Source organism: Pristis pectinata, chromosome 5 (assembly GCF_009764475.1).
Source record: "Pristis pectinata isolate sPriPec2 chromosome 5, sPriPec2.1.pri, whole genome shotgun sequence".
NCBI lineage: Eukaryota > Metazoa > Chordata > Chondrichthyes > Rhinopristiformes > Pristidae > Pristis > Pristis pectinata.
In genome coordinates, this window is record NC_067409.1 from 2,100,261 (window position 1) to 2,126,628 (window position 26,368).

Sequence of the window (26,368 nt, forward strand, 5' to 3'; positions counted from 1 at the left end):
CATCCTTAGATATGGGGCCCAAAACTGCTCACAATACTCCAAATGTGGTCTGACAAAGGCTTCAGCATTACATCCTTGCTTTTATATTCTAGTCCTCTCGAAATGAATGCTAACATTGCATTTGCCTTCCTTACTACCGACTCAACCTGCAAGTTAACCTTTAGGGAATCCTGCACTAGGACTCCCAAGTTTTTTTGAACCTCCGATTTCTGAATTCTATCCCCATTTAGAAAATAGTCTGCACCTTTATTCCTTCTTCCAAAGTGCATGACCGTACACTTCCCTACACTGTGTTCCACCTGCCACGTCTTTGCCCATTCTCCCAACCCATCCAAGTCCTTCTACAAACTCCCTGCTTCCTCAACACTACCTGCCCCTCCACCTATTTTTGTATCATCCACAAACTTGGCCACAAAGCCAGCAATACAGTCATCCACATCATTAACATACAACGTGAAAAGTAGCGGACCCAACACCGACCCCTGTGGAACACCAACAGTCACCAGCAGCCAACCAGAAAAGGCCCCTTTATTCCCACTCTTCCCCTTCTGCCAGTCAGCCGATCTTCTATCCATGCTGGTACTTTTCCTGTAATACCATGGGCTCCGATCTCGTTTAGCAGCCTCATGTGCGGCACCTTATCAAAGGCCTTCTGAAGATCCAAGTAAACAACATCCACTGACTCTCCTTTGTCTATCCTGCCTGTTACTTCCTCAAAGAATTCCCCTCAAGAAAACCATGCTGACTTCGGCCTATTTTATCATGAGCTTCCAAGTACCCTGAAACCTCATCCTCAATAATGGACTCTAACATCTTACCAGCCACTGAAGTTGGATATCCTGCTGATAATTTCCTGTCTTTTGCCTCCCTCCCTTCTTAAAGAGTGAAGTGACATTTGTGATTTTCGGAGATTTAAAGGGAACCTGAGGGGCAACTTTTTCACACAGAGGGTGGTGGGTATATGGAACGAGCTGCTGGAGGATGTGGTTGAGGCAGGTACAATGATAACATTTAAAAGACAGTTGGATAAGTACTTGGATAGGAAAGGTTTGGAAGGATATGGGCCAAACACAGGCAAATGGGACGTTTAGTTGGGCACCTTGGTCAGCATGGATAAGTTGGGCTGAAGGGCCTGTTTCCGTGCTATATGACTTTATGTACTGGAAGGGACTTGGCCTCCTATGATCCAGTCTCCATCAGCCAAAGTAAATCACCCGCTGTCCCAAATGCCTGTGTTACCTGGACACGATGGGCTCAGCTGTGTGTACCAGCTTATTACTCCATATCTTCAGATCAAATGGATTCCCTTGTATCAGGGACCCACGCATCAGTTAACCCATGTCTGTTTCAGTATGGTGATAAATTTGTCAATGTTGTTTTCATAAAGTAATCCGGAATATTTTTTACAAATCCAATTTTAAGAATGTAGGGAAGGGAAGCAGGAATCACAAATAAAAACTGAAACACACAGCAGGTTGGAAACCTAAGGAGGAATAAAGAGAGGGTCGGGTTCAGGTTAATCAGCTTTCAACTGATTGGGAAGGGTTAGAAATAATATAGGTTTTTAAGTTGTAGAAAAAGAGGGGAGCAGCAAAGAAATCAGAGGAGAGGAACAGAGAAGGAGGTGGAGGCTTTGGAGAGGCTGCAGAAGAGGTTCACCAGGAAGTTGCCCGAATTAGAGGGTTTGAGCTATAAGGAGAGGTTGCACAAAGTTGGGTGGTTTTCTCTGGGGCGTTAGAGGCTGAGGGGAGACCTGATAGGGGTTTATAACATTATGAAAGGCATACGTGGGGTAGACTGTCAGAATCTTTTCCCAGGGTAGAAATGTCCAGTACTAGAAGGTATCGCTGTCAGGTGAGAGGGGAAAAGTTTAAAGGAGATGTGTGGGGCAAGTTTTTTACACAGAGAGTGGTGGGTGCCTGGAACGGGCTGCCAGGTGTGGGGGTGGAGGCAGATATGATGGTGGCACTTGTGAGGCTTTCACACAGTCACATGAATATGCAGGGAATGGAGGGATGTGGATCATGTGCAGGGAGAAGGGATTTAGTTTAATTTGGCATCATGTTCAGCACAGATGTTGTGGGCTGAAGGGCCTGTTCCTGTGCTGCACTATTCTGTGTTCTATTATCAGATTTATTATTATCACTGACATGACATGAAACTTTTTGTTTTGTGCTGGCAGTACAGTGCAAAGACATAAAAAATCTATAAATTACAAAACTAAATAGCACAGAAAACAAAGGAATCACAAGGTAGTGTTCATGGATCATTCAGAAATCTGATGGCAGAGGGGAAGAAGCTGTTCCTGAATCATTGAGTGTGGGTCTCCAGGCTCCCTGATGGTACTAACGAGAAGAGGGCATGTCCTGGATGGTGAGCAATCCAAAGTAGGATCTGTTCTAGGTTGGGGACCAGAAAAGTGAGTGATGCTAGAGCAATACATTACGAAAACAGGCCCTTCAGCCCAACTTGTCCATACCCACCAAGATGCCCATCTAAGCTATTTGCCCGTGTTTGGCCCATATCCCTCCTAACCTTTGTTTAGTTGATCTGGAATCCATCCAATTAGAAATTACCCTGAGGTTTTGATTTGGTCAAATAGCTTTTGACTATAAAAGGTGACGCGTTGAGTTATCCGGCCTGCTCTGTCTGGGATAATATAGTTAGAACCATGGAACAATACAGCACAATACAGGCCCATCAGCCCACTATGTTGTGCTGCCCTTCAAACCACACCTAAGACTATCTAACCCCTTCCTCCCACATATCCCTCTATCTTAAGTTCCTCCATATGCTTATCTAACAATCTCTTGAACTTGACCAACGTATCAGCCTCCACCACCACCCCAGGCAGTGCATTCCATGCACCAGCCACTCTCTGGGTAAAAAACCTCCCCCTGACGTCTCCCTTGAACTTCTCACCCATTACCTTAAAGCCACGTCCTCTTGTATTGAGCATTGGTGCCCTGGGAAAGAGGCACTGGCTGTCCACTCCATCTATTCCTCTCAATATGTTGTATACCTCTATCGTGTCTCCCCTCATCCTCCTCCTCTCTAATGAGTAAAGCCCTAGCTCCTTTAGTCTCTCCTCATAATCCATACTCTCTAATCCACGTAGTGTCCTGGTAAATCTCCTCTGCACCCTTTCTAATGCCTCCACATCCTCCCTATAATGAGGCGACCAGAACTGGACACTGTACTCTAAGTGTGGTCTAGCCAGAGTTTTGTAAAGCTGCATCATTACTTCGCGGCTCTTACTCGATCCCATGACTTATGAAAGCTAACATCCCATAAGCTTTCTTAACTACTCTATCCACCTGTGAGGCGACCTTCAGTGATCTGTGGATATGAACCCCCAGATCCCTCTGCTCCTCCACACTGCCCAAAATCCTGCCATTTACCTTGTACTCCACCTTGGAGTTGGTCCTTCCAAAGTGTACCACCTCACACTTCTCCGGATTGAACTCCATCTGCCACTTGTCAGCCCAGCTCTGCATCCTATCAATATCCCTCTGTAAACTTCGTCAGTCCTCCACGCTATCCACAACACCACCGATCTTTGTGTCATCTGCAAACTTGCTAACCCACCCTTCCACCCCCTCATCTAAGTCATTAATAAATATCACAAAAAGTAGAGGTACCAGAACCGATCCCTGTGGGACACCACTAGTCACAGCCCTCCAATCCGAATGCACTCCCTCCACCACAACCCTCTGCTTTCTACAGGCAAGCCAATTCTGAATCCACACTGCCAAGCCTCCCTGGACCCCTTGGCCCCTGACCTTCTGAAGAAGCCTACCATGTGGAACCTTGTCAAATGCCTTACTAAAATCCATGTAGACCACATCTACTGCACTACCCTCATCAATCTTCCTGGTCACCTCCTCAAAGAACCCTATCAGGCTTGTGAGGCAAGATCTTCCCTTCACAAAGCCATTCTGGCTGTCCCTAATCAGTCCATGATTCTCTAAGTGCTCATAGATCCTACCTCTTAGAATCTTTTCTAACAGCTTACCCACCACAGACGTAAGGCTCACCGGTCTGTAATTCCGTGGACTATCCCTACTACCTTTTTTGAACAAGGGGACAACACTCACCACCCTCCAATCCTCCGACACCATCCCTGTGGATAACGAGGACTCAAAGATCCTAACCAACGGTTCAGCAATCTCCTCCCTCACCTCACAAAGCAGCTTGGGGAATATTCCGTCAGGCCCCGGGGACTTATCTGTCCTAATATTTTCTAACAACTCCAACACATCCTCTCTCTTGATATCTGCATACTCTAGAACATTACCCTTACCAACACTGTCCTCAGTGTCTTCAAGACCCCTCTCCTTGGTGAATACTGAAGAGAAGTATCCATTGAGAACCTCACCCACTTCCACAGCTTCCAGGCACATCCTCCCACTTTTGTCTTTAATCGGACCTACCTTTACTCTAGCCATCCTTCTGCTCTTCACGTACAAGAAAAAAGCCTTGGGATTCTCCTTAACCCTACTCGCCAAAGCCTTTTCGTGTCCCCTCCTTGCTCTCCTCAGCCCCTTCTTAAGTTCCCTCCTTGCTACTCTATATTCCTCACGAGCCCTATCTGATCCTTGCTGCTTACACCTTATGTATGCTGCCTTCTTCTTCCTAACTTGTTGTTCCACCTCTCTTGTCACCCACGGTTCCTTCACCCTGCCATTCCTTCTCTGCCTCACCGGGACAAATTTATCCCTAACATCCTGCAAGAGATCCCTGAACATCAACCACATCTCCATAGTACATTTTCCTTCAAAAATGTCATCCCAATTTACAATCCCAAGTTCTCGCCTTATAGCCTCATAATTCACCCTTCCCCAATTAAATATCTTCCCGTCCTCTTTGCTCCTATCCCTGTCCATGACAATTCTAAAGGTAATGGAGCAATGGTCACTGTCCCCCAAATGCTCACCCGCCGATAGATCTGTCACCTGTCCCGGTTCATTACCTAAAACTAGATCTAATATGGCATTCCCTCTAGTCGGCCTGTCAACATACTATGTCAGGAATCCATCCTGGACATACCTAACAAACTCCGCCCCGTCTAAACCTGTGGCACTAAGCAGGTGCGAATCAATATTTGGGAAGTTGAAGTCTCCCATTATAATAACCCTGTTATTTTTGCATCTTTCCAAAAACTGCCTCCCAATCTGCTCCTCAGTATCCCTACTGCTACCAGGGGGCCTATAGAATACTCCCATGAAGGTAACTGCTCCTTTCTTGTTCCTAACTTCCACCCATATTGACTCTAGAGAGGATCCTTCTACATTATCCACCCTTTCTGCAGCTGTAACAGTGTCCCTGACCAGTATCGCCACCCGTCCTCCTCTTCTCCCCCCCTCTATCCCTTTTAAAACACTGAAAACCAGGAATATTCAATATCCATTTCTGCCCTGAAGTCAGCCATGTCTCTGTAATAGCCACAATATCGTAGTCCCATGTACTTATCCAGCCTCTCAGTTCATCACCCTTATTCCTGATGCTTCTCGCATTTAAGTAAATGCACTTTAGCCCATCCACCTTACTACTTTTGTAGCCTGTCAGATCTGACTTTTCCCCATCCCTTTCTTCCTCTGACCTACTCCTCCAGTTCCCTTCCCCCTCGCAATCTAGTTTAAACCCTCCTGAACCACCCTAGCAAACCTGGCCGCAAGGATAGGCGAGGCAAGACCCTTTATGAAAAAGATCGGAAGCGTCTCGCGCGCCAATTGATGGGAGCACCAGCAACGAGCGAGTGCCCCCTGAAAATTGAGGAGGTCTACGAGCGCTTCCAGGAGAAGCTGGGCACTGCTAATAATAAAGCGGACCTGAGAAAACTAGAAGGTCACAACGCTGACTTCGATAAAGAAAACCTCCTTAAAAAGATCGAAGGGACAGAGGTCAGTGAGGCTCTAGACAGTATAAAGGAGGACAGTGCCACAGGTGTGGATGGAGTAAAAAAAAAGAAAGATCTTAAAGGATTGTTAGCCAGGGAAGAAGATCTACTGCCAAGGCTTTTCACGCTATGGCTCAGATCGGGTACTATACCCTAGTGCCTCCAAAAAAAAGTAGAACAGTGCTAATCCCTAAAACAGATGACAAAGATCAACTTAAGAACTTGGACAATTGGAGACCCATCACAATAGGCCCAATGGTTCTGCGATTGTTTACAAAGATATTAGCTGGACGACTCGGCAGGTTGGTAAGATTAGTCATCGGCAGAAGGGATTCCTGCTGAATACGCCTGGATGTAATGAGAACATTACAATTCTTAAAAATATCATAAGGGGATCAAAACATGGCAGTAAGGAATTCTGTTTTGTTTACGGACTTTGCGAAAGCATTCAACTCGGTAGGTCACAAATTGATAATGAAATCTTTACAGAGGGTGGGTGCGCCTAAGGTCTTTACTGACTTGTATAATAACACGTCTACGGTTGTAGAAGTTGGTGCAAGAAGAACTACCAGAATTGAGATTAGGAGGTGGGTGAAGCAGGGCGATCCCCTCTCGCCAATTCTGTTTAACATCGCCATGGATCCCCTTATTAGTACACTAGAACATCGCGGTAAAGGAGTCAAAATCATAAGATCAAGTGGAAGATCCAGATGCTTGGCGCTTGCGTTTGCAGATGACGTAGCAACATTAAGTGACTCCTATGAAGGCATGGCTAGGAACATCAATATTTTGAGTGACTTTTGTAAGGGCACCGGTCTGGAAGTTAATGTTAAAAAAGACTAAAGGTTTTCACTGCATCAGCATGAGGAAGACTTTCGTATACAACTCGAGAGAGCAGCGGCAGTTTGGACGCGAGACAATAACATACTTGGAGAGACGGAGGATGAGGGGGGGACTGATTGAGGTGTATAAGATGATGACAGCTATTGATCGGGTGGATAGTCAGAGGCTTTTCCCCAGGGCTGAATTGGTGGCCACAAGAGGACATAGGTTTAAGGTGCTGGGGAGCAGGTACAGAGGAGATGTCAGGGGTAAGTTTTTTACTCAGAGAGTGGTGAGTGCGTGGAATGGGCTGCCGGCAACGGTGGTGGAGGCGGATATGATAGGGTCTTTCAAGAGGCTGTTAGATAGGTACATGGAAGCTGAGTAAAGTAGAGGGCTATGGGTAAGCCTAGTAATTTCTAGTGTAGGGACATGTTCGGCACAGCTTTGTGGGCCGAAGGGCCTGAATTGTGCTGTAATTGTTCTATGTTCTATACATACAATAACATGTGCCATAGAGTCATACAGCACAGAAACAGGCCCTTTGGCCCAACTCTCATCCATGCTGACCAAGGTGCCTACCTCAGCTCATCCCATTTGCCCGTGTTTGGCCCATATCCCTTTAAACCTTCCTATCCATCTACTTGTCTAAATGTCTTTTAAGTGTTGTAATTGTACCTGCCTCTACAGCTTCCTTTGGCAGCTCGTTCCATATCCCCACTGCCCTCTGTGCGGGAAACTTGCCCCTCAGGTCCCTCAAATGCTGAAGTTTTGTCTGTTCCTGAAAGCACAGGTACTGTCACTGTTTCAGTGTTTCTCTGGTGTACTGCATTAGGCACCCACTATATTATACATGTTCACACTCAACTGGTTTACTCCATTGCTGACCTGGCTGTTGACCTTAATGGTAAGTGCCGTCGACAGCCAGACCCTGAATTTACTAAGAGGAGACACGAGACTGTGGACGCTGGAACAGGGCAACACACAAAATGCTGGAGGAACTCAGCAAGTCAGGCAGCATCTGTGGAGGGAAGTGGACAGTCGATGTTTCAATTCATCGAGTTTATTGCCACATGCACAAATACTTATATGCACGGGTGCAATGAAAAGCTTGCCTGCAGCAGCATCACAGGCATGTGGCGTCAGATAAGCTGCATTCACAAGAAAAATATAAATTGGACATAAATTATACACAACCTTTACAAGAAGGAACACAATTAGAACAAAAAAAGTCCATTTTAGTGCAAAGTGATCATAGTGTTGATAACTGTAGTGATCAGGGTTGTGCCGGTTGGTTCAAGAAGCGAATGGTTGAAGGGAAGTAGCTGTTCCTGAACCTGGTGGTGTGGGACTTCAGGCTTCTGTACCTCCTGCCCGATGGGAGCTGTGAGAAGATGGCACGGCCCGGATGGTGGGGATCTTTGACAATAGATGTTGCTGCCGAGGCAGCACCTCCTGTAGATACTCCCGATTGTGGGGAGGGATGTACCTGTGATGTGGACTTCCTCCAGTGTTCAGAATTTACTAATGTTATTAACACAGCCAGAGAGAAGCTGTGCTGTGGCTTCAAAACTCCCTCTCCCTGAAGCACTCTCACATGCTGCCTTTACTTATGCCAGCTTTATTTTAATTTTCCTTTTTAGTTTGAACTACCCTTGAGGTTCTTTCATTTATCATCTGGAGCTGCAAGCTATAAGCAGGTGGTGAAACACATCCTTTCACAGGCATTTTGTGACACTCCCGAGTAGGGAATTTTGCTTTCTGAGAAACCAATGAAGCAATGTACCAGCAAGACAGTTCTCACTGTAACATCATCGTCTCTTGTACATCCATTTGTTGTGGGCACAACTGCAGACAGGAAATGATTAAGAGCATTGCCTTGGGAGAGTCAGATATTCTGTGCTATCTTGTCCTGAAGTTGTGTGGGTTTTCCTGAAGGTCCTTGCAATGGGAATTGTTTCCTGTCCGTGGAAGGTTTTTTACCCAGATAATGGTTGGGGCATGGAATGCGCTGCCTGGGGTGGTGGTGGAGGCTGATACATTGGTCAAATTCAAGAGATTGCTAGATAAGCATATGGAGGAATTTAAAATAGAGGGATATGTGGGAGGAAGGGGTTAGATAGTCTTAGGCGAGGTTTAAAGTTTGGCACAATGTTGTGGGCCGAAAGGCCTGTATTGTGCTGTACTGTTCTATGTTCTATGAATGTGGACAGTTTGGAATCTCCCGAAGTCCTGTGCACCCTGCTTGTTTCATCTCCTCCGGGCCCTGGATTTACAGCTTTGTACTACATCAATGCACTGTGTAATGAATTGACCTGTACGATTGGTATGCAAGACAAGTTTTTCACAGTACCTCGGTACAAGTGACAATAATAAACCAACACCAGTACCACAGGCGCCAGCCAGTCTGGCCACTGAGCACCTTCCTTCAGGTATGCTGCATAGTCAGCAGAACAGATCAGGCTGCACTCTGCGTTTTGTCAAGAGGGCCATTCTACTTTCTACAAAATAATCCATAACTTCAGAATCCTCCTGGCTTATTTAAAAACACACAAATAGCTCGAAATTAGATTGCATATTGCATTACCCATTTGAAATATCTGACCACAGAATGAAACTTGATAACAGCTATTTCCGGCTGGTTTCATGTTACTGTAGAAAGAGTGATGCAGAGAAAATTGATTTCCTCTGCATCACTCTTTCTTTAGAGAGTTGCAGGAAATTAAACCATGTTGTCCTGGGACTGGCTATCATCGGGTGTTCTTGGTGCAGCCTAACCACACCGTAGCGCTGGACTGGTACCCCGTGAGGTAAGCCCCACACTCACCACGCTCTCCGATCCCTGCACTGACCCACCCTGTCCATCTGATCCGCCAAGCAGCCCAGACCAAAGCACTCCCATCCCACGTCCCGAGCTCTGACTGAGCCTACAGTTAGTGGTTTTCTCATCCGACCACTGCCCAGCCACCAAACCACATGCACTGCACATGTGACTGCACAACGCCCTTTGTGTAGACCCCGAACCTGCAGCAGGGACACCACAGCCAGCATGTTTGCTGATGCACCACTTGTGTGACTTCCTCGCCCACCCACTCGGCAGTAGAGTTTTTAGACGTTGTCCTTGCTGAAAAGTCCTTTTAGTTTCACCTGTCCTGAAGCACACTCGAGGATGTTATCTATTCTTCAAAGACCTTGTCTGGAGCTGCATTGTGGCACAGCTTGTCGCTCCAGAGACCTGGGTTCAATCCCGATCTTGGGTGCTGTGTGTGTGGGGTTTGCACGTTCTCTCCCACATCCCAAAGACGTGCGGGTCGGTGGGTTAATTGGCCGCTGTAAATTGTGTGTGGGTGAGGGGTGGAATCTGGGGGGGGGTGATATTGGTGGGAATGTGGGGAGAATAAAATGGGGTCAGTGTAGATGGATGGTTGATGGTCAGCACAGACTCAACGGGCCGAAGGGCCTGTTTACTTGCTGTATAACACGGACTCTATTGTGAAGTTTTAATATAACAAATAATTATTATCTGTGTATGACATCTTAAAGCCTAATTCTTAGTTTTTTTCCAAGACGTTATCCCAAGATTAGATGTTTTTTACAGTTAGTCACTGCTGGACTTGCTGTAAAATCACATTTCTTCGTAATTTCTGGTATCATGTGTCGACAAGGGATACACTCACCACAAGTACAACCAACAAATGTATCACCGTGCAGTTGTTAACCCTTTGTTGCTGGATTTGTATTTGCTCATGGGATGCAGAAACCAGTGGCACTTGTTGCTCAAGCCAGCATCCCTTGAACTGAGGTGCAAGTTGAGAGTGACCCACTATCGGGTCTGGAGGAGCCTACAGGCCAGACAGGATAAGGACAGTAGATTTCCTTCCCTAAAGGATATTAGTGACCTGGATCAGCTTTTGGGAAAATCCAGTAGCTTTAAGCTTGCGATTATAGAACAGTACAGCACAGGACAGGCCCTTTGGCTCACGATGTTGTGCCCAACTAATTAAACCACTGACTCCTAATTAATCTAATCCCTCTTCCCCACACATTGACCATATCCCTCCCTTCTCTGCATATTCATTGCCTACTTAAGAGTCTCTTAAATGCTCCTACATCTGCCTCCACCACCACCTCTGGCAGTGCATTTCCAGGCACCCACCACTCTCTGGCTCGCACATCTCCTTTGTACTTTCCCCCCTCACCTTGAATACATGCCCTCTAGTACTAGACATTTCAACCCTGGGAAAAAGATACCGGCTGTCTATTCTATCTATGCCTCGCATAATTTTATAAACTTCTATCAAATCTCCCCTCAGCTCTAGAGAAAACAGCCCCAGCTTGTCCAATCTCTCCTCATAGCACACAGCTTTCTTATGAACTAGCTTTTTGTAGTTCCAGATTTATTGGTGAATTTAAATTCCCCAGCTGCCAGGGTGGAATCCTGACCTTGTGTTCCTGGATTGATTGGAATTGGTTTATTATTGTCACATTTATCAAGGCACAGTGAAAAACTTGTCTTGCAAACCGTTCATACAGGTCAATTCATTACACAGTGCATTGAGGTAGTACAGGGTAAAACAATAGCAGAATGCAGAGTAAAGTGTCACAGCTACAGAGGAAGTGCAGTGCAGGCAGACAGTAAGGTACAAGGTCAGAACAAGGTAGATTGTGAGGTCAGGAGTCCATCTTATTGTACTAGGGAGCTGTTCAATAGTCTTATAACAGCGGGATAGAAGCTGTCCTTGAGCCTGGTGGTACGTGCTTTCAGGCTTTTGTATCTTCTGCCCAACGGGAGAGGGGAGAAGAGAGAATGTCTGGGGTGGGTGGGGTCTGTGATTATGTTGGCTGCTTTACCGAGGCGGCGAGAAGTGTAGACGGAGTCCATGGAGGGGAGGCTGATTTCCGTGATGTGCTGAGCTGTGTCCACAACTCTCTACAATTTCTTGCAGTCATGGGTAGAGCAGTTGCCGAACCAAGCAATGATGAATCCAGGAAGGATACTTCCTATGGTGCATCAATAAAAATTGGTGAGGGTCAGAGGGGACGTGCCAAATTTCTTTAGCCTGAGGAAGTAGAGGCGCTGGTGAGCTCTCAACTCTCTCGATCTCGGCACCGTTGATTTAAACAAGACCATGTGCACCGCCCCCCTTCTGAAGTCAATGACCAGCTCTTTTGTTGTGCTGACATTGAGGGAAAGGTTGTTGTCATAACACCATGTCACTAAGCTCTCTATCTCCTTCCTGTACTCTGCCTTATCGCTATTTGAGATACGGCCCACTACGGTGGTATCATCTGCAGACTTGTACATGGAGTTAGAGCAGAAGCTGGCCATACAGTCATGAGTGTATAGGGAGTAGAGTAGAGAGCTGAGGACGCAGCCTTGTGGGGCACCAGTGTTGAGAATAATTGTGCCGGATGAGGTAGATTTGGAAGGGTGTAATTAAACTGGAAAGGGTATAAAAAAGACTTTCTTAAAAGATTTCTTTATCAGTCAGTCACGTATACATGGAAACACACAGTGGAATATATCTTTGTATAGAGTGTTCTGGGGGCAGCCCGCAAGTGTCGCCACGCTTCCGGGACCAACATAGCATGCCCACAACTTCCTAACCCGTACGTCTTTGGAATGTGGGAGGAAACCAGAGCACCCGGAGGAAACCCACGCAGACACGGGGAGAACGTACAAACTCCTTACAGACAGCAGCCGGAATTGAACCTGGGTTGCTGGTGCTGTAATAGTGTTACGCTAACCACTGCACTACCGTGCCTGCCAGTTGAGGATGTTACCAGGATGGGAGGGCTTGGTTGTAAGAAGAGGTGAATAGGCTGGGACTTTTTTGCCTTGGGCATAAGAGGCTGAGGGGTGACCTTATAGAGGTGTATCAAATCATGAGAGGCATAGCTAAGGTGAACCTTTTCCCCAGGTTAGGGGACCCTAAAGCTAGGGGGCATAAGTTTAAGATGAGAGGGGCAGGTTTTTCACACAGAGGGTGGTGAGCTATGGAACAAGCTGCCAGAGGACACTTGGACAGGTACATGGATGGGAAAGGTTTAGAGGGATATGAGCCAAATGCAGGCAAATGGAACTAGCTCAGGAAGGCAACTTGGTTGGCATGGATGAGTTGGGCCAAAGGGCCTGTTTTCTGTGCTGTATATAGCTAGCTCTATGAATCTGGTCTAAGGGGCAGGTCGGATGATTGCTAAGGTGTGGTACCTGTGCTCCCCTTGTCTGTCTCTAATTCTGTTTCTCCTGATGGGTACACCTAGCGTAGGATGCAGCCATAAATTCAGGTACGACGTTCGAAAGGAAGCTGCTGAGTTCTCGAAGTATTGCATGGTTGTGAGGCAAGAGAACGAGACCAGTTAAGTTCTTGCTCAGAACTGCCATGGGCTTGATGGCTTCCTGTGCTGTAGCCCCCCCCCCCCCCCCCACCCCCAGTGATGGGCTAGTAAAGGCCATGCGTAATCCTGCCAGGATTTCTGGGTTTTGACCTGTGGAATCTTGTGTGCATGCAGTCCCACAGGTAGTTGTAATTGGGTGCAGTGTTCCCAGAGGTGAGCTGTGTAAGGTGGGTAGGCTGACCCATCTGTACAAAGGCCACGGAAGCTCCTGTAAACCACTGCCTGATACTTATACAGAGGTTCCCAACAGTTTGTCCAACTGTTAACTGAAGTGGGATCAGCAGTCTGAAATGCCTGGTCATTCGGGTTAGGTGGCTGGGAAATGTAGAATGTGTCTAATCTAGCAACCAAATATCTGGTGGCCTCTTTCCTGAATCAGTACTCTGCATGGTTTTGATGTGAACAGCCCAGTGTTCCTCCTGTCTGTCAGCCACAGCATCCTTTTCTTTCTCTACATACGATGACTTGCTATCTTCACCAGCAACACTCAGTAATGGAACCTGCCCGCTAGGTGAACTCATTTCAACAATGCAAGCTAAACCTTCAAAATAATTACATCAGATTGAGTGTTGAAGGGTGCAGGGAGGGGCAGCCAGAGAGGGTGAGTGTAGTGTTAAGGGAGGGGCAAATTTGGATCCAAGCTAGAAAGCGACTGATCAAGTTTGTTAGGACCTCTTTCCCCTTTGACCCCAAGAACTCATATACATCCCACCCTGTGGGTGGTTAATTCTTTCATAATTCCCCAAGCATAAGGATCATACGGCACGGAAACAGGCCCTTCAGCCCGACTAGTCCATACAGACCAAGATGCTCACCTAATTTAGTCCCATTTGCCTGCATTTGGCCCATAACCCTCTAAACCTTTCCTTTCCATGTACCTGTCCAAATGTCTCTTAAATGTTATTATTGGACCTGCCTCTGGCAGCTCGTTCCATATATGGACCACCCTCTGGGTGAAAAAGTTGCCCCTCAGGTTCCTATTAAATCTCTCCCCTTGCACTTAAACCTATATCCTCTAGTTCTTGATTCCCCAAACCTTGGGGAAAGATTTTGTGCATTCACCCTATTGATGCCCCTCATGATTTTATGCACCTCTATAAGATCACCCCTCATTCTCCTGCACTCCAATGAATAAAGTCCTTTCTTTCTTTTTCAATCTTTTTACTAGTTTTCAAATTAATACAGATTAATATATAACATCGATGTTTATACATGTAATACAAAGAGATCAGGAGAACAGTCATGGCATGGATAATCATAAAGAACAATAAAGTATAAAAAAATCTGTAGATCCCACGATCTCTTAGTAAATGAATATAATATAAAAGAAAGGAAAGAAAAAGATTTATTATATAAATAAAAAAAGAAAAAAAACCCAAATCAATAAGAAAAATTATAAACAATATATCAAACCAAACTAAGCTAAACAGAAAAATTTCAAAAAAAAAACAAACAAAAAAAAAAGACTGGGCTAAAATTTCTCAGCAGAAACAGAGCAATATTATGTCGTCAACTCCGTTCCTCTAAATTGGGAAGTTATTGAAAGGGGATCTACATCATGTGAAAATATTGAATAAATGGACTCCAAATATCTTCAAATTTAAGCGAAGGATCAACAGTACCACTCCTAATTTTTTCCAAGTTTAAACATTATATAGTTTGAGAGAACCATTGAAAAGTAGTAGGGGGTATTGGATCCTTCCATTTAAGCAAAATGGATCGTTTGGCCATTAATGTAACAAAGGCAATCATACGGTTAGCGGAGGCAGATAAATGGCCAGACTCAATCCTTGGTAATCCAAAAATTGCAGTGATAGGGTGAGGTTGTAAATCAATTTTCAGTACATTTGAAATAATGTTAAAAATGTATTTCCAATATTTTTCCAAAGGAGGACAGGACCAAAACATATGTGCCAAAGAAGCCACATTCGATTTACATCTGTCACATATAGGATTTATATGTTGATAAAAACGAGCTAGCTTATCTTTTGACATATGGGTCCTGTGAACTACCTTAAACTGTATCAAAGAGTGTCTGGCACACATTGAAGATGTATTAACTGAATGAAGAATTTTCTTCCAAGTCTCTGTAGGTAAAGATGTCTGGAGTTCACTTTCCCATTCATTCTTAATTTGTCCAGTGGTTCTGGACATATTTTCAAAATTAAATCATAGATTATCGCTATCAAGCCCTTCTGATAAGGGTTAAGACCTAAAATTTTTTCCATAACTTCAGTTTTGTAAGGTGTCAGAAAAGAGGGCATAGTAGCTTTTGAAAAATTTCTAATCTGCAAATATCGAAAAAAGTGTGATCTAGGCAAATTGTATTTGTTAGACAATTGTTCAAAAGATGAAAAACAGTTATCAATGAATAAATCACGAAAACATACTGTTCCCTTCCTTTTCCGTATGGAAAAAGCTGAGTCAACTCTGGATGGATGAAAGAAAAAATTAGATTGAATGGGACTTGACAAGTTAAATTTATCCAATCCAAAAAATCTACGAAATTGAAACCATATTCGTATTGTATGTTTAACAATTGGGTTAATCATTTGTTTACTTAATTTGGTAAGTGCAAAAGGGAATGAAGCTCCTAAAATAGAAAATAATGAAAATTCAAGTACTGATTGCTGCTCAAGGTGTGCCCATTTGGGGCATTGAATTACATCTGAATCTTGTGTCCAAAAAATTAAATATCTGATATTAATTGCCCAATAATATAATCTAAAGTTAGGCAGGGCCATACCACCATCCTTTTCTAGTTTTTGTAGATATTTCTTACTTAATCTTGGGTTTTTATTCTGTCATATGTATGAAAGAATTTTAGAATCAATAGTGTCAAAAAAAGATTTTGGGATGAAAGTTGGAATCGCTTGAAATAAATTTAAAAATTTTGGTAAAATATTCATCTTAACAGCATTAATTCAGCCTACCAATGATAAAGACAGTGGGGACCATTTAGTAAATAATTGCTTAACATGGTCAATTAAAGGCAATAGATTAGCTTTAAATAAGTCCTTATATTTCTTGGTAATTTTAACACTGAAATACATAAAATAGTCAGTTACCAATCTAAAAGGTAATTGGCTATAAATTGGGGTTTGCATATTTAATGGAAAAAAGTTCGCTCTTATTAAGATTTAATATATAGCCAGAAAAAACACTAAACTGATCTAGTAGTGATATTACTGTGGGGTAGATTCCTCCGGATTAGAAATATAAAGTAACAGGTCATCTGCGTAGAGAGATATCTTACGAATCTTCTGTCCGCGAGTAATACCACATATATTTGAAGAATCCCGGAGTTCAATAGCCAAGGGTTCTAAAGCAATATCAAATAATAAAGGGCTTAACGGGCAACCTTGTCTAGTACCTCGAAAAAGCCTAACTAAAGGAGATCTTTGATTATTAGTAAGTATTGAAACCATAGGTGTATAGTAAATCATTTTAATCGCAGATATAAATTTAGGGCTAAAATTAAACTTTTGAAGTGTGATGAATAGATATTCCCTTCGACTCTGTCAAATGCCTTTTCAGCATCTAGTGAAACAACACATTCTGGAATTTGGGATGAAGGGTATATATAATATTCATTAATCTCCTAATACTAAAATGTAAATTAAGATTCTGAATAAATCCTGTCTGGTCTTCAGAGATAATTTGTGGAAGAACCTTTTCCAGTCTAAAGGCTAATATTTTGGAAAATATTTTTGAATCTACATTTAATAAATAAATAGGTCTATAAGATGCACAATCAGTGGGATCTTTATCCTTTTTAAGAATTAAAGAAATAGTTGCTTCATAGAAAGACTGTGGTAGCTTACCCACTGATAGGGCATCTTTAAAAATTTTGGCTAACCAAGGAACGAGAATATCAGAAAAGGATTTAAAAAATTCAGCTGTATATCCATCAGGGCCGGGTGTTTTACCCGAGTTCATTGAAAATATTACTTCCTTTATTTCTTCCTCCAAAATGGGAGCATCTAATGTAGAACGTTCATTTAAAGATAATTGGGGAATCTTCAAATCTCTTAAAAATTCATACATTAATTTAGGATCCTCAGGGGATTCTGATTGGTATAAAGAAGAATAAAATTCTTGAAAGGATTTGTTAATTTGAATCTGATCTATCGTGTAGGTACCATCTGGTTTACAAATTTTATTAATCTGACGTTTAGATAAAGTAGCTTTCAATTGGTTGGCCAATAATTTACCTCATTTGTCACCATGTATATAAAATTGCCTTTTGTTCTTTAGTAGATTTTTAATTGAAGATGTTAATAATAAACTATGTTGTAATTGGAGCTCTGTTCTCTTTTTAAAAAGCTCCAGATTCGGAGTATCAGAATATATTTTATCGATTTCTTTAATCTTGTCAGCCAATATCCGTAGTTCGTTATTAGTTTGTTTTCTCAATCCAGCGGAATATGAAATAATTTGACCACAGGTATATGCTTTAAAAGTATCCCATATTATCCCACTGGAGATCTCTTCAGTAAAATTAGTCAAAAAGAAAAATGAAATCTGTTCTTTAATAAATTGGACGAAATCTAAGTCTTGTAATAGAGAAGGGTTAAATCGCCATTGTCTGACATCAAGGGATACATCTGGTAGTTTAATTGATAAACTCAATGGTGCATGATCAGAAATGGCAATTGCATCGTATTTACAGTCCATAGTAAGTGGAGCTAGCCTAGCATCAATAAAAAAATAATCTATCCTTGCGTAGTTAAGGTAAATAAAGCCCTAGCCTGTCCAGCCTCTATCTATGACTCAGTCCCTCGAGTCCCGGCAACATCCTCGTAAATCTCCTCTGCACTCTTTCCAGGTCAATGTCATCTTTCCTACAGCAGGGTGACCAAAACTGAACACAATATTCCAAGTGCAGCCTTACCAACATTTTGTACAAATGCATGTCACCCTGCCAGTGGGAGTTTACAGCATCATTTGATGGCTACTGGGCAGCAGTGGTCACTACCTTTCTGTATACATGTGAGGCTTCTTGCAATCGATACCTTGAAGTAGAACCCTCCAACTCCATTGGAAGGACAAGCAAACCAGTGCATCCTCTCCCTGGACAATCACGAGGCCCTAATTGGACTCTTGGTGAATTCCATTGGGCAGGCCGGGTAAGTCGAGCACCTGACCCCAGACTCCCAGTGGGGATGCTCTAGTCTGAGCTTTGTTACAGCAAGAGATTGCCAGGTGGACAGGGCATAAGATTCGAGAATGTTCTCAAAGCCTCCTTGACAAAGTGCAGCATTACATTACAGGAAGGATGTGGAGGCTTCGAAGAGGGTGTAGGAGAGGTTCGCCAGGATGCTGCCTGGATTAGAGGGCATGAGCTATAGGGAGAGGTCGGACAAACTTGGGTGGTTTTCTTTGGAGTGGCAGAGGCTGAGGGGAGAGCTGTTAATAAAATTATGAGAGGCATAGTGTTACGTACCAGCAACAATAGAAACACAACGAGCAAGGTTTCAACATTATAATCTATTTATTAATAACTACTTGTAATAAGAAAAATGTTAGCTATCAGAGATTGACCAAAATAAACCAAAGTGTGTGTGTGGCTAGTTCCCAAACCACCAAGTCTAGGAACAGTTCTCAAAGTTTTATGATGGCAAACCAGTTCAGTTCAGCAAGCACAAAGCAAAGGCTTCTGAAAACCACGCTAGAACGTAGAGAGAAGGAGTTTATGAAGTTCACAAGTTCCTTGTTGTGACCTTGCACCTTATTGCACTGCACTTTCTCCATAGCTGTGACACTTTACTCTGTACTGTTATTGTTTTTACCTGTACCACATCAATGCACTCTGTACTAACCCAATGTAACTGCACTGTGTAATGAATTGACCTGTATGATTGGTTTGTAAGACAAGCTTTTCACTGTACCTCGGTACAAGTGACAATAATAAACCAATAAACCAATAATAAACCATGTTGGAACCAATACAATGCCCCAGTCACTAAAGATCTCCATTGCTTTGTTTGGAAATACCTGCCACACCGAGGGCACTCGATACGTGGCCACCCACAGATATACCTGCTTCCCGATACAGGTTAGCGACAAAGTGGACTCCACAGATTGCTCCAAAAACCGATGTATGGATTGCAAAGTGACAGTCACACAACTAATGGTCTTCACCCATAGATACAGAGGCTGGCAGTCAGTGCTACCAACTCTCACGTCTCTCTCTCTCTCTCTCTCACTCTCTCTCGCTCTCATGCTCGCGCTCTCGCTCTCTCTCTCTCTCTGTCTCTCTCGCTGGCTGTGGCCGGGTTCGAGAATCAGCTCACAGATATCTCTGCAGTTGCCAGCACTTCAATAAATCAGCCTTCAGACACCTGCCACGTTCCAGTTATCCAAGCCACAGAAGCTGTCCGCTCCCACTCGCAGCAGTCAGACAAAGCCACATGATACCGTTCAGGTGCCTTAAAGGGACACTCACCAAGTAGCAACCTGGGCTTGTAACAATAGATAGGTGGGAATACTTTGACTGGCATCATGTTCAGCACAGACACTATGGGCTGAAGGGCCTGTTCCTGTGCTGTACTGTTCTATGTTCTATCCCTAGTCAGCCATGGTAATCGCTAGCCCGTGAACACACTAAATGGAGGAAGAGCATTGGGATAGCACTGGGAACCCTGACAGAAGGGCAGTGTAAATGGCAGATAGAATGCACCTCCTGCCAAACTACCCACTCGCCTGCCCCACCAGAGTCTGCAGGCCCCTCATTGGCCTCGTCAACCACCTCAGGAGTGGAGGGACACATGTTGCCTCGCAGGGTGGTCTGCGCACAGCTGCTTTCAACACCCGCCATTTTACAGACACCTAACCATCATAAAATGATCAGATGTTTACCATCCCTGTGAAGTTAATAGCCAAGTAATCTACCCTATCATTTGCGCTGCACTCTGGTTGTTGGGTCTGCCCACATCAGAAGAATTCAACTGCTGGCAGGCTTAAAAGTTACAAATTAAGGGAAAATTGATGCTGGTGTTTTAATTAATTAACTGCTACACAGTGGTGTAGTGGTTGCGCAACACTATTACAGCGCTAGCGACCGGGGTTCAATTCCAGCCGCTGTCTGTAAGGAGTTTGTACGTTCTCCCCGTGTCTGCGTGGGTTTCCTCCGGGTGCTCTGGTTTCCTCCCACATTCCAAAGGAGACACGGGTTAGGAAGTTGTGGGCGTGCTATGTTGGCACCGGAAGCGTGGCGACACTTGCGGGCTGGCCCCAGAATACTACTCAAAGATGCATTTCACTGTGTGTTTCGATGTACATGTGACTAATAAAGATCTTATCTCTGGCCTGCCTCATGTACACACCTGACCCTCTAATCCCACCCCTCCTGTTTCCTTTTCATCTCCATGTTTGCCCCTGTGCCCCTACTTGCCTCCCCTCTCCTAGTTTGCTCTGCCCGTTCCCACCCCATTAGCTTTGTCAGTTAAATACTTATTTGGGATCCTGGTCTGAAGCCGCTGACTTAACGTTCCTCTTAGTTGGGGTCCAGGCTGTGGACCTCTGCCTCGGAGCTGTAGGAGTTCAAGGAACGAGGGTGTCCAAGGCCGACTGTGATGGATTTTTGGACAGCAAGGCACTTGGAAGACCTGGTGGGTGGGCAGGAAAATGGGCATGGCACACGTTAGGATTGAGGTACCCACATGGCCTTCTCCTGCTCATGTTGGTTGGGTCAACATTTTGCATTGTACTTTCTCCTCACCACCCTCCCCACCCAAACACTGTGGGTTTTTATCAACCGCTATCATTCATGCTCCTGTCCACATCTGAAACCGTTAACTCTTGCATTGCTTGTTTATGTGGGCAACACAGTCTACTGCAGGAATTCAGCGGGTTGAGCAGTATCTGTGGGGGGGGGGGGGGGGATGGTGAGGAGGCAGAAGGAAGTGTCGAAGTTTTGGGTCAAAACCCTGCAATTCCCTTCCCTCCCATAGATGCTGCTCGACCCGCTGAGTTCCTCCAGCAGATTGTTTGTTACTCTAGATTCCAGATTCCGGGTCCTGGAGTCTCTTCTGTCTCCTCTTGCTTATGTGGGTGCTGGACGAGGCCACTTTGTATCTCACCGGTAAATAACCTACAAGCCAGGTACGGTAAGACTCCGATAATCTGACACACTCAGGGCGTCAGTGGCGCCTGATGAGCAGATTTGCTGTACTATTCAATGTTAGTTCCATTAATACCCCAACATACTCTTAATTCACTTCTGTTAATTTTACACCATATTATAATAAATTTTCCAGTGAACCAGTTTAAGGGGACTGTAAGAACTAGGGCCCTGTTGAGTGAGAAGGCTGTGGGGACCTGATCCCTAGTGGAGAGAGAGCACGGGAACCGGGGCCCCGGAGAATGAGAGCACGGCAAAATGACCTGGGTGAGTCAGATACAGAACTGTCCAGATTTCCGAATGGTTGGATGGAGGCTTATTGGAGCTTTGCTGCATTTGTAAATTGTCCATTTACCCAGTTCCCCTGGCCATTGTTCCCAGAAACCAGTTCCCTTCATCACTTGCCACTGGCAAATCCCTGGCTGATTTTAAAATGCTCTCCCCCACCCCTCCTGAATCTGAGATTGCAATTAGGCTGGGGAGGGGGTGGGGTGTTACTGGGCTTCAAGATGGGAGAGGTTCGGACTGTTTCCATTGGAGTAAGGACCGTGGACTGGAGATCTGAACCCACCTGCCTGTGCTGCAGGCACAAGTCTTCCATTGTACCTGTACCTCACCGCACTTGTGCACATGGCAATAAACTCCACTTGACTGGGTCTGATAGAAGCACGTGGAATGAGGAGGGGTCTGGACAGAGTGAAAAGCAGAGAGGATTCGAGGATTAGAGGTCCCTGGTACAGAATAAAGGGGAAAGGAGTTAAGAGTGATATGGGGAAAAGCTTCTATATGCAGCATGTGGTTGGAAGGAGGCTGAGGGGTGACCTTATAGAGGTTGATAAAATCATGAGGGGCACAGATAGGGTGAGTGGTCACAGTCTTTTTCCCAGGGTAAAGGAGTCTAAACCCGGAGGGCATGGGCTTAACGTGAGAGAGAGGAGATTTAACAGGGACCCGAGAGGCCAGTTTTTCACTCAGAGGGTAGTGGGTGTGTGGAACGAGCTGCCAGAGGAAGCGGTAGAGGTGGGTACAATTACAACGTTTAAAGGACATTTGGACAGGTACGCGGCTAGGAAAGGTTTAGAGGGATGGGCGAAACACACACAAATGGGACTGGCTCAGGCAGGGAACTTGGTTGTCATGGACCAGTTGAGCCGAAGGGCCTGTTTCTGTGCTGTATGACTGAATGGGGACAGCACTGCCTGCAGATGTACAGGCAGGTTCCATCGTGTCCTTTGAGAGAGAACTGGGTAAATGTGGTGAAGTTGGTAAACCAGTTTATTATTGTCACATGTACCGAGGAACGGTGAAAATCTTTGTGTTGCATGCCATCCATACAGATCATTTCATCACATCAGTGCATTGAGGCAGTACAAGGGAAGACAATAACTGAATGCAGAATAAAGTGTCACAGTTACAGAGAAAGCGCAGTGCAGGCAGACAATAAGGTGCAAGGTCATAACGAGGTAGATTGTGAAGTCAAGAGTCCATCTTATCGTACTAGGGAGCCATTCAATAGTCTTATAACAGTGGGATAGAAGCTGTCCATGAGCCTGGTGGTACGTGTTCTCAAGCTTTTGTATCTTCCGCCCAATGGGAGGGGGGAGTGGGGTCTTTGATTATGTTGGCTGCTTTCCCGAGGCAGTGAGAAGTGTGGACAGAGTCCATGGAGGGGAGGCTGGTTTCCGTCATGTGCTGGGCTGTGTCCACAACTGTCTGCAGTTTCTTATGGTCCCAGGCAGAGCAGTTGCCGTCCCAAGCTGCGAGCAACAATTTGCAAGCTTACAGAGAAAGGGCGAGGGTGGAGGTAAAGAGAGGACATAGACAGAGTAGGCTGATTGGCCTTCTGAACTCTCACCATTCCGGCCTTCCATTGCCGTCACAGCTGGGTCTGCTCCAAGCAATGACGCACTCGTGTAGGAATGTGTGCTGAGCGACCGACATTGCAATAATTCTGTTCATGAGCAGGGCTGAGTTACTCAGTCAACCAGTGCTAATGACCAGAGCAGTGTCCTCTCACCATTAAACAGATAACTGCTGCTCTGAACTGCCCTCATTCCCCCTAAACCTTGAATTATCTTCTTGTGCTCTCCCACTGAAACCTTCTCTTTCTCAGTTTCCTGCCTCAGTCAACCCTCCTTTCCCCTGCAGACTTTGAGCTCGGTGTCACCCAGTGACAAGCTGACTCCCCTCTCCCCTCTCTTCTGTACTGGGCACTTTGGGCCCTGCAAGCTTTCCACTGTCGGTTTGCTGTGTGGCGGCGGTTCCTCCTGCCTCAGTGCCCTCGTCAGGTACTCAGTGTTTCCGTGAGCCCCTTGGCCCACTCCCCTCGTGTTTCTGATTATAAACGATTGCCAGAATTGTTGAGCGGTTTCCAAGCTGCTGAGTCCATCTGTCTGAGAAGGCTTTGAAAGCTTTAATCAGAAGTATTAAGTAGTGATTGAGGGGAATGCTTGGAATTCCTGCCTCAAGCAGTAATCAAGTTACTTGGCCGATGAAGGATTTTTACTCCATTGCATTGGCTTTTAATTGGAAGCTGATTGTGGCAGTGTCGGTGTATCATCAAGCAGATGAAGGGCACTGACCCTGATTAATTCACCAATATCTCCATCCACACCGTACCAAATGGCTGTTCAAGGTATTCACAGTGGAAGCACTCTGTGCAGTCCCTGTGCACAGCCCCCTCTGTAGTCACAGTTGTACAACACTGGAACAGGCCCTTCAACCCAACTCGTCCACACCGACCATTCCCTCTAAACCTTTCCCATCCATGCACCTGTCCAACTGTCTTTTGAACACTGTAATTGTTTGACCTCTACCCCTTCCTCTGGCAGCTCGTTCCACATCCCCACCACCTTCTGTGTGAAAAATTTTCCCCTCAGGTCCCCTTTAAACCTTTCCCCTCTCACCCTAAGCCTGTGCCCTTTAGTTTTAGGGGGAAAAACTGTGACCATTCACCTTGTCTATTCCCCTCATGATATTATAAACCTCTATGAGGTGCCCCTCAACCTCCTTTGCTCCTGGGAAAACCATCTCAGCCAATCCCATCTCTACTTGCAACTCAAGCCCTCCAGTCCCGGCAACACCCTCTCTGGTTTAATCCCATCCTTCCTGCAGCAAGTTGCCCAGAACTGCACACACCACTCCAGCTGCAGCCTAACCAACCGTAACATGATGTCCCGACTCTTGTCCTCAATGCCCTGACCAATGAAGGCAAGCGTGATGTACGCCACCATCACCACCCTGTCCACCTGTGTCGCCACTTCCAGGGAACCATGTACGTCCCCTGAGGTCTCTGCGTTCTGCAGTACTTTCCAGGGCCTTGCCAATCACTTGTATGCCTTATCCTGCTTTAACTTTCCTAAATGTGTCACTTCGTACTTTTTCCTGCTAACCATGTACACATTTTGGTGTCATCCATTTCTATCTGTATTTTCTGTTCACGTTATTGAAAGTTTCTCCCACAGCAAGAGGCAGTGGGACATGTAGCTGTGGCCCAGCTTCTGCCTCAAGTGTCCAGGATGGCATCACTGTGCAATAGGGGTTGGGCATGTACAGTAAATGGTAGAGCACTGAGGAAGGTTGAATAACATGGGCACTTTGGGACCCACGTCCATAGCTCCCTGAAGGTGCCAACACGGGTCGATGGGGTGGTAAAAAAGGCGTGGGGTATGTCAGGCTTCATAGGTTGGGGCATGGAATTTCCAGGTTGGGAGGTTATGTTGCACCTTTACAAAACACTGGTTAAGCCATAGTTGGATTACTGTGCACTTCGTAGTCACCACATGACGGGAAGGATGTGACTGTGCTGGAGAGGTGCAGAGGAGGTTCACCAGGATGTTGCCTGAATTGGAGGACTTTGGATACGGGGAGAGACTGGATAGGCTGAGACTATTTTCCCTGGAGTGAAGGAGGATGATTAGAAGTACTGTGTATATGAGAAGCATAACTAGAGTCCATGGTCAAACCCTTTCTCCCATGGTAGGGAATTCAAAAGGACACATTGAGAGGGAAGAGTTTGAAAGGTGATCGGAGGGTTTATTTTACTCAGAGAGTGGGTGATATCTGGAGCTCGCTGCCAGAGGAGGGCGTGGAGTCAGATACAGTCACTGTGTTTCAGAGACACATACACAGACACCTACATAGACACGGCATAGAGGGATATGGTCCCAGTGTGGGCAAATGGGATTAGTGTAGATGGGGAAAGAGGTCAGCATGGAGGTGATGGGCCGAAGGGCCTGTTTCTGTGCTGTAGCTGGTTTCAGCGAGGCAGTGGTAGGGCAAGTGAAGGAACATTTAGGCAGCTCTGTCTCCCAGAAAGTAAGCAGGCTGCTTGGCTGAGGGCACATTGGGTTTGGTTGTGAATAATAAACAGTGCGAAGGGTGTAAAGGGCCAAGCCCAGCTCAGTGAATGGGCTCTCCTAATCACCCTTCAGGCTGTGTAGTTCTGTGGTTCTAAGCTTTCACATCCTCAGCACTGGGGAGTAGTGGTTTAGCCTGGAGTTATAGAGTCACAGTTATATAGCACAGGTCTTTGGCCCAACTGGTCCACGCCAACCAAGTTCCCTACCCGAGCTGGTCCCATTTGCCTGCGTTTGGCCCATATCCCTCTAAACCCTTCCTATCCGTGCACCTGTCCAAACGTCTTTTAAATGTAATTGTACCCGCCTGTGTACTTCCTATGACAGCTCGTTACGTTCCCCTCCAACCTGTGTGCGAAAACGTGCCCCTCAGATTCCCTGTTCTGGATTAGGGTGCAGACATTTCAAAATCTTGTTTAAAAAAAAACTGCTGGAGGAACTCAGCGGGTCAGGCAGCATCTGTGGAGGGAAATGGGCAGTCGAGGTTTCAGGTCGAGACCCACTGAGTTCCTTTTGCTCCAGATTCCAGCATCTGCAGTCTCTTGTATCTGCATTTTCAAAAAGTTACCTTGTTTTTGCTTGAATTTGGAAAATCGGTGGGGGGTTAAAGTGATTGTTCAGTGGGGTGAACAAAGGACGAGCTTCCCCTGACAAGGTAATCCACAACACACAATCTGCTGGAGGAACTCAGCGGGTCAAACAGCATCTGTGGGAGGAAAGGAACTGTCGATATTTCGGGTTGAAACCCTGCATCAGAGAATGGAC

At 45.3% G+C, this 26,368-nt stretch overlaps 1 protein-coding gene across 3 annotated transcripts in view; it reads left to right on the forward strand.

The window, feature by feature from the left end:
* ppp1r16a (protein phosphatase 1, regulatory subunit 16A) overlaps window positions 1–26,368 on the forward strand; it is a 118,818-nt gene that overhangs the window by 51,578 nt on the left and 40,872 nt on the right. The window contains exon 1 of one of the 3 annotated variants that reach the window (XM_052016469.1): window positions 9,439–9,531. The exons of the other annotated variants lie outside the window; for them this stretch is intronic. The gene's annotated coding sequence lies outside the window, so the exon portion shown is untranslated. Of the gene's footprint in view, window positions 1–9,438; window positions 9,532–26,368 lie in introns of those variants that run through there. 3 annotated transcript variants of the gene reach the window in all.